The 14,549-nt window shown below is 31.0% G+C and overlaps 1 pseudogene; it reads right to left on the minus strand.

The window, feature by feature from the left end:
* Positions 1-3,324: 3,324 nt before the first annotated feature.
* On the minus strand, positions 3,325-11,668 carry LOC150026272 (uncharacterized; annotated as a pseudogene).
* Between the last annotated feature and the right edge of the window lie 2,881 nt (positions 11,669-14,549).

Genomic DNA, 14,549 nt, shown 5'->3' on the forward strand with positions numbered 1-14,549 from the left:
GTTGGATATTTCTTGACTCTTTACCAAACTCTGGAAACTCAACATCAAATTTCTTCCATTGAATAAAATCAGTTGGATGTCGGTACATGCCATCACATTTCCTCTCATCTGCATGCCATCTAAGATTCTTAGCATCATGTGGATTTGCAAACAAACGATTCATCCTTGGAATGATGGGAAGATACCACAAAACCTTCATTGGGGGTCCATGCTTTTCCATCTCTTCAATAGTATCATCGTCTTTTTGTTTCAACTTATAACATGATAACCCACACCTTGGACAATTTTTCAACAATTCAAAATATTTCTTGTATAATATACAATCATTAGGACATTTATGTATCTTTTTATACTCCATACCTATTGCACAAAGAATCTTTTTGACTTCATAATTACGATTAGGTAGAGTATTTCCCTCTAGAAGCATATGCTTCAACAACTGAAGCAATTTCGTGAAGCTTTTATCAGTCCATCCATTTATTGCCTTCAAATTCATCAATCTTAACACCGTCGACAACCATTTGAAGTTGGTTGATCCAGGATACAATTGAGTCTATACAATTGATACAATTAATTTCATATCCACGTGCTTCTGCAAAAGACTCAGCTCCAACATCACGAATCATGTCCTCCAATTTATCATCATGTTCTTCACCATGTACTACATCATCCAAGGTGGACTGAACATGTTCTTTAGATATGGAAAGACTTAGAAAATTTAATAATTCACCATGCCATGTCCATGTTGTATAAGATTGTAGAAACCCATCACATAGAAGGTGCTTCCTGATTTTGTTAACATCCAATCTCCTCCCATTCAAACAATTAACGCACGAACACCTAAACTTTACTCCATCATGACCACTACTATTGGCGTTACATTGCGCAAATTATATAAATTATTGTACTTCTCTTTCGTATTCATCACTTATGCGAACGAAGTTAATCCAATCTAGATCCATTATGTTCTGTAATGGTCATTTTGGTGTTCACTAATGCTTGTGAAATGTCACGTTTTTTGCATTGGTCTTCAGGTGACACAAAATGAAAGTGGTGACACAAAATCTCCATAATCAAATATGCACCCGAAAAACAACACGAAATGATATGAACCAAAATTACATAAAAATATATGACATGTCAATTACAAGTTGCATACTACCGAACTAATAAAAAATTATTGTTATTCTGAACTGTTCACCTAGACAATTCAAGACTCAATACATTTATTGTCACTACAACCTCCTTTGTTTTTTTATAAAAGGTTTTAAAAAGAATTACAATTGGAGGAGTAGTAGACAAATACATGTATTAAATCTCAAACGGGAAACTAAGGGTCTACCATACAGGAAACAATTGTCAAGGGGTGAACACTCTCAGACTCAATAGCAACACGTATCCAAGAGTTATAAATATACATGCAATATAAAATTGACAAATTTAATCATACATACAATTATACATAGTAAAGAATATCAATTAAAAATCAATAAATTATTTATAATCTAATTAAAAACCATTAAATTAATTATAAATTCTAAACAATATTATTCTAATTACAATGTAACAAATTAATAATTCTATTCTAACCTAACAATTAATATAATATAAATTAATAATACTACAAAAATATTAAAAAAAAATACTCCAACTTGTAGTGAAGGACAGAATCGGTGGTGAATGGCAGCGACGATGGCAACAACGAAACAATGAAGAGGACGTGGTAGTGAAACGACGACAGTGGTGGCAGTAAAGAGAAGAGCCAAAACAAAGGCAATGAATGGAATATGTGCAACCAATAAGAGAAAGAGAAAAATAAGCAATGGAGAATGTCGCAATGTGTGAATGTGAAAGAAGAACTTACAATGGAGATGAAGAACCAGAGAGCGTAAGAGCGAAAGTTCGCGAAAAGACAAAACAAAATAACGAAAGCGTAAGTGACGCGCTTCGAAGTATGGTAATTTAAGAGATCTAAAATTACAGTTCTTAGATAAAATCGTTGTCGTAGACCCAAATGCAGTAGAATAGACGGCGGTTTTACCTTAACCACCATTTTAGACTAAAGCGATTGCGTCTAAAACGGCGGTTCCACCCACAACTTCCATTTTAGACTCAATCGCTTTGGTCTAAAATGACGATTCCACCCACAACCTTTGTTTTAGACCCATTTTAATTTCAAAATTGCCACCACGTTTTGATGGACAATATTTGACAATAAAATCAATATATATTTAGTGTCGTAAATGAGTTTTTTTCACTGGTGACTAATTATTGTTGAACTAAACTATTTTCTAATCGACAAAGTATAACTATGTTTGCATTTTGTTGTTTTCAAACTTAATCAAAATGATAAGATGTAGCCCTTTTGTTACAAGAGGGATTTATATAATATTGACTGGTAGAGAGGGAATGAGGTTCCTGGTACGCACGTAGGAGAAAAAAAAAAGTCCAACACAGTGAAGTGAAAATACAACAATCTTATATAATAAAAAAAGTGCTAAGTAAGAAGGAAGAAGCGTATTTTTTTATTGTATTTTTCTTGTTATGATTTTTGAAAAAAGGAATGGGCAAATGGACCGGTAAGGTTAAAGTTGACCAAATATGTTAATTTAATAATTAATATTTTTAAGAAAATTAATAAATTATAAATTTTTTTATTTAATAAATTTTTTAACTCATTTTAAAATTAAATTGTTTATATTGGTTTTTAATTTTAACAAAATACATAATTGCTAGTAAGAGTAAAAAAAAATATACATATATATTTTTAGTTATAGTATCAATATAAAAAAAAATAATAATAATTTAAATTATTCATATAATATATACAAATATAATGATATATAAAAAGAGACCAAATACCAAATGATTTTTAATGATAGACAAACCATTTTTAATGTCAGTATTATATATAATATAAAATTAATTAATGAAGCAAACTAAATAAGCAAAATCATGTGTAAATTCAGTATTATTTAATGTAAAATGAATTTTAATGATAGGCAAACCAAATAAACAAAATCATGTGCAAATAAGTAAATATATTTACCATGCATCACAAAATATAAATTGCAATTGAATTCTACACCAGAAAACATACATGTACATCATCCTAAATGAACATAATAGCTGTTTTTCAAAAGATATTGTTGGGCCAAATCATTCAGGGCTTCTAAATGTTAGGCCTCATATTCTGTAGTTTAATTCAAGCGTTGGGTCTACCCCTTCTAATATTTTGAGATGCTTGAGATGATTCTGAAGGTGTTGGCTGAGTAGGAGGAGATGGTGGAGGGGTTGGGTTGGACCTAGATGAGATTGAGATGGCTAAGATGGACCATGCTTTGTTGGGACTTTATTGTAGGACTTTTTGTTGCGGCCAAGCTTGTGACAGATACCACATTTTTTAAGTAATCCAAATTGGCTATTTGGGTGTTGTTCTTCGTTAATTTCCATGGTTAAAAGCTTTTTTTTTAGTCTTCCAGACATCTTCTTTGTGGGTGGTGGCAATACATCTGGAATTTCAGTTGTCTCCCAAACATGTTGACCATTGACTAGGTAGACAATTGGGGAGTACACCTTTGCATATGTGGCCTTATGGAACCAATTTGGGATAAAGTTAACTTCATCCACATTCAAAAATTTCATTGTACACAACGCATGACAACAAGGAATTTTTGTCAACATCCACTTGCAGTAGCTACACTCCATCTTCTCTAGGTTGACCACAAATTTTTCTCCAATGGTAAACATATGTCTGACCTTAAATAAATGTTCTGCAGAAGAACTATCATCATCCAATTGGTTAGGTATATGTAACAACTAAGACTAATTGGGCATAAATCAATTTTAAAAATTTGTATGAGTGTTCTGATTTAACATTGGTATCAAATATCGAGTTTGATGTGTTTCCTATTGTACTCTGCTTAAAAATTTTGGACAATTTGATCCTTGAAATGAAACAAAGTTCAATATGTTATTTGCTCATCTCTGCATTATATAAATCTTGATGTCTTCTAGCATGTTGATGATTGGTTTTGCTCGTGCAACAACAAACACACTATTAAAACCTTCACAAATATTGTTCAGAAGTGTGTCACATTTGGGAATGAAGGTAAACATTGATCTTGACATAAACCTATTAAAAATATAAGAAGACATTAGTTATATACTTGTGGTAAATACAAAAGAAGTATGTGAGGATATGAATGCTTACCTTGGAGGTAGTGCAAACAAATGTTTGAAAACCTCATGATTGACTTTTGTTGGTCACACATGCCTGCACATACATCTGGTCCCCTAAAATCTTCAATTAAAAGTTGCAAAAACCAGGTCCATGGATCCTTGCATTCAACCTCCACCACAACATATGCTAGTGGTAGCATTTGCTCATTTGGGTCCCTCCCAATTCTTGTTAACAATTCACCACCATAATATCCCTTCAAAAAGCATCCATCTAAAATAATGATGGCCTATAGGACATAAAACTATCCTTGCAAGCCTTTAAGCAAACATAAAATCTCTTAAATACTTTCATCCCATTAATGTCTTCAACTTTGACTTTAATAGTGGAACCTGAGTTTGAGTGCAGAAGCTCATGGGCATAGTCATAAATTCGTTTATATTGCTCTTTGTATGAACTATGCACATTCTTCAATGCCATTGACACTGCCTTCTGTGCTTTTGACTTACTTATATTGGTGTTCCATTTCTTTACAACTTTATTTCGTACATCATGACTTCTGAGCTTAAGATTTTGACTTAAAGAAGACTCCAACCTCCCACTTAACCATTTGGTACTCATCAATAAACCTTAAATTTCCTACTATAGGTATGTACACAATTTATTTTCCTTAACTTCTATGAACTTGTTGAGGGTAAGTACCTACAATATGCATACCACTGACATTTTCCTTCTGCTCCACTGCACTTCGTCCGAGCTCTCCTATTAACATTTTTTATTATTTGTAAATTCCTCCCTGAGTGGACAACATAACTTCTAATGGCATCTTTGAATGCATCCTTGTCTGAAAAATATGTACCTATATCCCAGGAGAAATCTGCCATGTCCTCGGGCATTTTAAAAGATAGAAATTAACCACCAATACTGATATCCTCACCACACCTTCTTTAACTTCCTCCACACTGTCTAATTGTTCTAATTCCCAATTAATATCTGACAACCCTATATCATGCACAACTTTATCTTCAGTCCCATCCTCATCATCAGAAAAATTCTGCAAATCATCTACAGAATTTAGTTCATTACCATATAATGGAATGTTTGCCTCCCTTTGAATTCTTTGACTTTGCTTACTCTCAGTAGCCCTGACCTCTTGTGTTGAACAAGATGTTTTTGATGCCTCAAAATCTGTTTGGAAAGCTTGAAGATCCTGCTGCTATATATGTGTGTGTTGTCTAGTAGTTTTTTACTTGTTAATTCACTCCTTGTATTGATCCAAGTTCACTTGAATCTTTATCTCTTTTAAAAAAATGTTTTCTTAAAAGCTGAGAAATTTTTAGTCAGTTTTTTTTCAAATCAACCAATTGAAAAAGATGTTACTAAAAGGGATTGAGGCTAAGGCAAGTTTTTCAACCTGTTTGACACTTAGTGGTTTTCAAAATAATTTGGAAAAACTTTGTTTTATTTTGTCTTTGCTTTCAAACGGAAACAACCGGTTATTTCGATAAAACAATCGGTTGTTTTTTGAAAACATTAACAAAAAATTTATTTCAATCTGTTGTTTTTATAACAGAATTATGTTTAGTGTTTTAAACTATTTTTAAATGATTTCAACTTCTTTTGGTTTATGATCTAAAAGCTTTGACCACTTGCTTGAGTCTACATAAAGGTTGTTTGATATTCTTTTCAAGACACTAAGAAAGAAATATTATTATCCAGTTGAACAGAAAATTAATTGGTTGATTTTTCAAAACTTTTCACTCTACTTCCAATCTTTGCGAAAATCTTGTGAAAACAATTCACCCCCTCTTGTGTTAGGCCACTAATTCTAACATCTTGAACCTCAATAAACCTATCACCCTGACCCTCACCTCTTGCATTGTCAGTCTCACTCTGAACTTCAACAAATTCAGCATTGTCCTCCCTTAACAATGAAGGATCTTCTGACACATGCCCAACATTGTCATAAGCATCATACTCACCAATAGTCTCAACATCAACCTCACTAACAGTCTCACCAAAAGCCTCATCAACATCACCATCACCCTCCTTAGGATCAAATTCCTCACCAACATTATGCTTAACATCACCATCACCCTTTTCAGAATCAACTTCCTCACCATCATCATCCTCAACATCAGCTTCCCTAGCCTAACTTTCATGAACATCACCCTCCTCAGCATCACCTTCCTGATAATCATCCTTTCACGCACCCTCATCCCTTATATTATATAAAATAATGTTCAACAACCTATGCCTCTGAAACATTATGTACTAAAAATAAATTAACTTCATTATATCTATTTGCAACTTTTAGCATATTTATTGCACCACCGTCATCAACCAAAACCTGGAATCTATCTTCCAACAAAAAACAACCTCCACGTAAAATACCACATTTGGTCTACTGTTAAAAACCACATCTCCTTCACAAGGCCTACTATTTCAAAGTAACTCCATCTATTAGAGTTACATGACCATGTTGATGTCTGATCACCCACATATCTCATTTTCTCTCCTTCCAAAAATTTCCCACTATGGTGGACCACAAGGTCAACATGATAATGAATTTATATAAGGTATCCCTGTAAAAAAATAGCTATGGACAAAAATACTAAACAAATTACAAACTAATCCTTCATTTAATAAATTGAAAAGGAATATTGGACCACATACATGAAAAATTTGCGCATGGTGGGACCATAAACCCTAAATTACTATAAAAGTTCCCTCAAAGTAATCAACTACACAACATACAACATATAAAATAACCCAATCAAATAAACAACATTTCAGACCCACCAAAAAACCCCCAAATCAACCAGTTGTTGAACACACACAGTGAAAATGAAGAATACCTAACCTTCGAAAAAATCGAACTGCAACACAATCAAGAATCCAAATCACTAAACGTGCGAACCCAAAAATGAACATTCTACCACAATTAACAATCCAAATCGTCCAAATCATCGTAAACATAAATCAGTGGTAGTAATTAAACAAACTCTAATATCTCATTTTCCAATTTTGTTATGTTTAACAATCTCCCAAACCCTCCAACTGCCAGTTAGAAACCCTCATTATAAATTTTTCCCATTTAATAGTCCACGTTTGCAATTTTCTGTGCCACATCAAAAACATTTAACGTTGTTTGTCCAAAGTTAACAGAAGAGACCAACTTAAATACATTTTAAAAAACCTGAGGACCAAATTGAATTTTTTAATAAATACGGTAGTAAATTGAATATTTTTCCTAAATCCATGGACAAAAAGATAATTAAATCTTAATAAATTTAATAATTTCATCTAATCATTATAAAAGTAAAACTAATTAAGAAATTATATTACAATTTGTTAATTACCCAAATATAAAAATTGTCGGTTGTTATGTGATGAAGAGCAAACCATCTAATATATTTTTGCAATTAATTAGTATAAGTAGTACAAATTCAATAAAACATTGTGTGTTGAGTATTTTTTGTTGACAATACTAAATTATCACAATTTAGGTATCTCTAATTAAAATACAAGAGTTATAATTTATCACTCTTAATTTAACCATTAATGTTATTTTTTTAATATTTATGAGAAAGTAGTAATAACACAAATTATAGTATTTTTTCTTTTTAACAAATGTAAAGGGAGAGCTAAAGTTGGCAAATTTTCCCTCATCTCCATATTAAATGTTTAATAGTCATTTTTGCCCTTGTATGCTTTTTCTTTGTTTTGTTCCCTCAGATTGAGCAATTCGAAAGTTATGACTGGATTCGAAAAATACCTTGAGGATTGTAAAATCTGAAAGTCATTTGGAAAAATGTATTATGGATTGTACAATCCAAAAGATTGTACTATAATGAAACATTTTGAGTAAATGACTTTCGGATTGTACAATCCAAAGGATATGACCGAATTTGGAAAATACCTTTCTCATTGTAGAATTGAGAAATCATTTAAAAAAATTATTTTGAATTTTACAAACAAAAGCTATTTCAAAAAATTTATTCAGAATGGGTTGTGTCTTGATCTAGAGATTCTATTTATTTTTAGGCCATGAAGAATGAGAGAGGAGAACAAGAGGTGAAAGTGACGAGACATCAACATCACATCGCCTTACAACACCAATAGCAGTCATTTTTTATGAGGAGGAGGAAAGTCCTGGGGTGGAAATTGATCACACTTAAAGAAGAGGAAGTTGGAAATGGGAACAAAGAAGAAGACGAAAAGAGTTTAAACACTTTTTTTTAGTTACGAGAATTCAACGAACTTACCTTGTTATTATATTAGAGAAAGGCAGATAATCCATAAGATCTGGTAAGAAATAAATATCCCCTTAAGAGGAATTCCATTAAGAGGAAATCAAAACATCTTTCTCCAAAGGGCATAGTCCCCCAAAAATTAATGTATTTTAGTCAATTTCGTTGGGTGGACATTCTTTTCCTATATTGTTCCTTTCTAACATTGCAAAAAAGAAATCAAACAATTGAAACCACTAAAGTTCATTCGCAAGGTCAGAAGGGAAAGACGACAAAGAATCGTAGATTCGACTGCGAGAGCAAAATCCCGAATTCGGTAATAGCTTATGGATTCTATAACCCCCTGCATTACAATTTAATTACATTTTGTATTGTACAATTTAGAAGATAATTACAAATTTTGAAATTACCTTCTGGACTGTACAATTTTGAATGTAATTTTAAAATGTATTTTGGATTGTACAATTTAAAATGTATTTTCGAATCTATCTTCTGCATTGTACAATCCAAGAGGGGGTGTACGCATTGTACAATCTGATATACACGAAAACAATAAAAAAAGTGAACTAAAAACTAATGGTAAAAACACCACAAAACTTACTTCAACCATCAACTTTCATCAGCAACAACGACCACTGGCCACCACAAGCAACTGACCACTTGAAAATGAAGAAGATGCCACTACACTCTCCAACAAAACAAAAATCCAACATATACACAAAAGGGTAGAGTTGGAGATAAAAAAAAATATGGAGATGTAGGGAAAATGATGGAGATCAAGCTCAAGTGGACATGGAGGCCAATCATCAAGAGCAAGAAGAGGTTGAGGCTCAAATGGAGGACGCCCATGGAGGTCAAAGCCCACCTCAAAGGCTTACAAGAAGCATGTTCAAAGCTTTAGGAGCTAGGGGACGTTTATTTTCTCTTTTTGTAATTTCTTTGGTTGAAGGTGCTCAGAGGGAAACATTAGAAACCTCTATTGTTAAAGCATCTTTTAGTCTTTAGATAGGAGCCTTAGGAGGGGGGGGGTGCGTTAGTAGATAGGTGTAGGAGTAAATAAGGAGGTGCCAAAGTGAGAGAAGGGATCACACCTTCCTCATGACTTGTTTTAGGCGCCACTTTCATTTGAATTTGGGGGGAGTTTTTGAATTTATTTAGCTTGCATTTCAACACCTCTAGGCTATAAATTAAGGTGCTGCCTTTGTATTTTTCAGATTTGAATTTAGACTAAAGAAACTATACTCAATTTTTGAGAGAGCATTGGAGAGCTTTGTGCCTTCTTCACTAGTCTTATCTTGACGGTTCCATGGTTACCTCAAGTGGCGGCTTGCACACTTATCTTGGAGTTTCCATCCTCCTAGTGACGTGATCATCCAACCATACATCCATCTTCATGAGCTTTCTCTTTTCCTTCCTTCCTTCTCTTTTGATATTCATGTCTTAGCTTGTGTTCTTGTCTTTTGGTTCGGCTATTTCACTTTTCAGCAAGTTATTATTCTTTGTTTTGTGTTTTGGTTCGGTGCTTTTACATTTCCAGCACTTCTTTTCAGTTTTCTTGCCTTTTAATTCATTTTGATCGGTTCATTTATGTTCTTTGTCAATTCTATTCGGTGCAATTGCTTTTCCTCTCATTTTAATTGGTTCAATTTGACAATATGTGGAACTTCCATATGAGTTTGGATTTGGTACTAGTTTTGGTGAGTTCTTGACTTAGAACATTGATCCAATTCTAAGAAAAAGTGCCTAACTATTGTCCAACTCAAGTTGATTCCTAAGAATGTCAAGAATCATTCTCTATCATGCTATTGGAATCACATCAGAAAAGGTGTGGAGGTGTAGGGAGAAGGTGGAGGTGTAGGGAGAATTTACCACCAAAGTTTCAGTTCCGTGTTTTGGGGCCCAATCATAGATAAATGATAGTTTTTTGCTATATATACTTCCCAAGTTTAATAAACACACTCCCTTCTAACAGTTTTTAAATTTTTGTTATCATAAACGCATGACTTATTACGACCATATGTATATTTTTTATTATGTTATCTTATTGAATGAGTTAAATTTGATAATATATTTATTTAAATATAATATTTATAGTGTTATTTTCTATATTTACTGTTTGTATTTTATAATTAGAATACAAATAGTATTACAAGACTAATATAAATTACAAATTTACTTGAAAAAGTAAAAAAAAAACACAACTACATTATGAAGTAGTTAAGATATGTATAGTTATTTTTAGTGAAGGGATAATTTATATTATCTTTTTTGTTAGTTCTGTGGCGAATCTCTTTTATAAATCTAGTAGTATTTTTTTAAAATGATCGATTCAGTCTTCCAAACAATACAATGTTCACTTTATGCTTGAACATATAAAAGGTCCTGCAATTACATTTTCTTATTAAATTTTGCAAAACTATTTTATCAGAAGAATACATTTTTGAAAACCAATTGAACCCTAAATTAAGAACTATGTTATTATTAAGCAATAATGTTGGAGACCAGATTCAATTTTTTTTATATTTGGTGACTAAATTAGATTTTTAATTAAGAGGGTCTCACATGGGCAATTACTTCCTGCACCGATCATTTGCTTCCTGCACTTGACGAAATTTTCAAAATCCAACTATGCCCTTGTCTTCTTTAGTTTGAAAAGTTGTGAAGGTTTCTTTTGAAAAGCTGTGAAGGGTGCGAAGAAAGTTGGTTTTCTTCTTTGGTGGTGCTTTGAGTTGCGTAGAAGGTGGATTTACGGTGGTGGTGGACAGGGTCGTTTGCACTTTGACATTGTTGTGAGGTAAGAACATATTTAAGTTTTTTTATCGCATTCTGTTCGAGCTCAGGTAGTGACGGATACCGATATCCGGAAGTCTTCTTTTAACCTTACAGATGTAAGCGTCCAGAAGTCAGTAACATTTTCTGCACCATATCACTGCATTACGGATATAATTATCTGAAATTTCGTTTTGTATTATGGATTTAAATATCCGTAGTTGTATTTTGAATTATGGATATCCATATCTGGAATAGTTGACTATTTACACATACCGGATAAAAATATCCACAAGTCAAATATGACTTCCGCACAAAAATATCCGGAAGGCACACACTATGATTACGCATAAATTTATCTGCAAGGCAAACTACAAATCCGAATAAAAATATCTGGAAGTGACTTACCTTGTCTTCTCCGACGTTCGCTCCAGGGTTCCTCTCCGTTCAAGGGCTCCTTCGCCATGACAGCTGCTGCTCTGCTGCCGAAATGGAACGGAACGAAGGTGGTTGACGGCTGCGTTGTGGTTCCATGCGAAAATGAAGAGGAAGACGGTGCATATCACTTGCGGCTGTGGATTGGGTGCAGATGACTCCAAACAGCTCAAGGTTGGGTGCAGATCTCTAATTGCATTAGGTGCATATGATCTAATCTAAAATTCATTAAGGACACTTTTGTCTTTTTAAATCTGCGATCGGGTGCCAGTTTGAATTGATAAGGTGCAGGGAGAATGTGCCTCTTACATATTGAAGAAGTCGCATTGAAGGTTGAACTTTGGGTTTTTTGGTTGTGGGCTTTGTTCTGTTTTTAGCCTCTTTTTACACCCCATTATTACTAACATAAAAAAGATAAATAAAATACTATTTCAAGTATTATAAACTATTTTCCTTAAAGCAAACACGTGGTGTAATGAAGTTTTTTAGGAATCTTAGCAATGTTTCACAATATTTTAATATCAATAATTATTTAATTATATTAATTAAATTAACATTTTAAGTTGTATAAATTTAAGGTGAAAATATAAAAATTATAATAGTATAGATATTTAGAACATCTAGAATATTCTAAGAAAATTATCTTGAGAATTTGAAATAGATAAACTTGAGTTGATTAATGAAGCACCCATGCTTAACTTTTTTATTAAATAATATATATTATAAAAATAATTTATAAATCAATATAAAAATATTTTAAAAAAAAGTGAACCTTATATTTTAAACGTTAATACTTTATTTTTTTAAATAATTTTATATTTATACTATTATATAAAGAAAATATCAATTTAATAATTCACTTTGGTGTTATCTTTTAATTCAATAATTTTATCTTTTAATAAATAAAAAATAATTTATTTATTTATATCATATTATAAAGAGAATATACAATTTAATAACTTTATTTGTTACCACTTTTAATTGGGTAATTTTACTTTTTAATAAATAAAAAATAATTTATTTATTTTTGATAAAAATTATCGAATGAATCTCTTTTTAAAATAATTAAATAAATTATTTTTTAAAAATAATGACTATATATTTACATAATTATATATATATATATATATAATATTTTATACTATTAATTTTTTATTTATAAAATTAGAAGAAAATTATATATATTTTAATGAGATAATAATATAAATACACATGCATTTCCACATATGTTTTTACTAATAGGATGATACAAATATTTTACTCAAGTCATTTTATAATTTTTGTTTTCTTTTCCATTCTCTCTCTCAAATTTCCTTCTTATTCCAATTTTATATACTTTAAAAAAAAATCATTTGTTTTTCCACTAGAAAGATAGCAAAATTGATTCAATAGGAATATGTTTTATTTTTATTAAAATTTTCAATCTCTATTTAATCTAAATTCTTAAAATTCTACATAATTATTATACCCTTAAAATAACTTACATATGAGTATTTTTTTAATGTTTACTGATTTTTATATGGATATTTCATATTTCAATCATCATCAATTCAATTTATAATGTATCATTGTATCATAACATTGTAATCCTAATTCATAATACATTTCACTTTAAATCGAAAAGGAAGTGTGCCAATAAAGTTTGGACATCAAAAGGAGCATATGTGATTGTTGAAGAATTTAGTATAATATGAAAATTGTTTTTGACCTATTTTGTGCTTTGTGAGCAATATGTTATGTTTTCATTTACAATACTTCATAGTACTATTCGTCTTATATTACTTCCTTGTATTTTTTTTAACTCATATTTTGTGTTTAATTTGAATTTCAATGTGTTTACTTGATTTATTTTGGTGTATTTTTATAAATATTTTGATATATGTTGTCATTGATTAATCTTATATATGTTTATTTGTTTTATTTATTGAAAAAGTAATTTAACAAACTTAGATAAAAAAATACAATAGATGTAAATAATTGTGGTTTAAAAAACAAATGAATGCCTAAATGATAAATGAATAAAGAAAAAACAAATTTTCATAATTTTTTAAACCTATGGTATTTTTTAAGGAGGTTCTAAAACATTTTACGGAGGTTTTGAACCCTATAATATTTTACGGAGGTTTTGAAACCCATGGTATTTTAAGGAGGTTATAAACTTGTGGTATTTTACGGAGGTTTTGAAACATATGGTATTTTACGAAGGTTTTGAAACCCATGGTATTTTACGGAGGTTATAAACCTGTGGTATTTTATGGAGGTTTTGAAACCTATGGTGTTTTATGGAGGTTTTGAAGTCCATGATATTTTACGGAGGTTCTTAAACCCATGGTATTTAATAGGTATTTTGAAAGGCTTTTCCTAAGGTTTAAAAAAACCCTGGGGAACACATTCCCCAAGGATAGTTTAGCGGGGAAAACTGCAACCCTGGATAAATGACTTAATAGAGATTTTAACCTTGGGTAATATAAAAATAAACTCTCGTTAAAACCATTTTTTCTTGTAGTGTGAGGAAGATATAAGATGCTTATAATTTTTTTATAAATAATAGAAACTGTTTTAAATATTTATAATTTTTCAGTTTATAAAATAATATTTAATTTAATTAATATAATAATTAATTTTTTTAAATATTTATTATTTAATAATTGTTATAGTGAAAACAACTTGTTGAAATGTAATTATTGGAAACTAGTTGTTGAGAACTAACCATTGAAAATCAAATATTCGAAACTAGTTATTACTTAAACAAATCTTCTTTATATAACATTTTGCACACTTTTATTATTATATTTTTTCAACCTTGATACTTTTCGCTGTTCCTTCATTGGGTTTTAGTACTTGATCTGGGAAATTGAGAATGAAATGATTAAAGATTTCACATATGATGATTATTGAAGAACTATACACAA

Source organism: Phaseolus vulgaris, chromosome 6 (assembly GCF_051622355.1).
Source record: "Phaseolus vulgaris cultivar YP4 chromosome 6, ASM5162235v1, whole genome shotgun sequence".
Classification (NCBI taxonomy): Eukaryota; Viridiplantae; Streptophyta; class Magnoliopsida; order Fabales; family Fabaceae; genus Phaseolus; species Phaseolus vulgaris.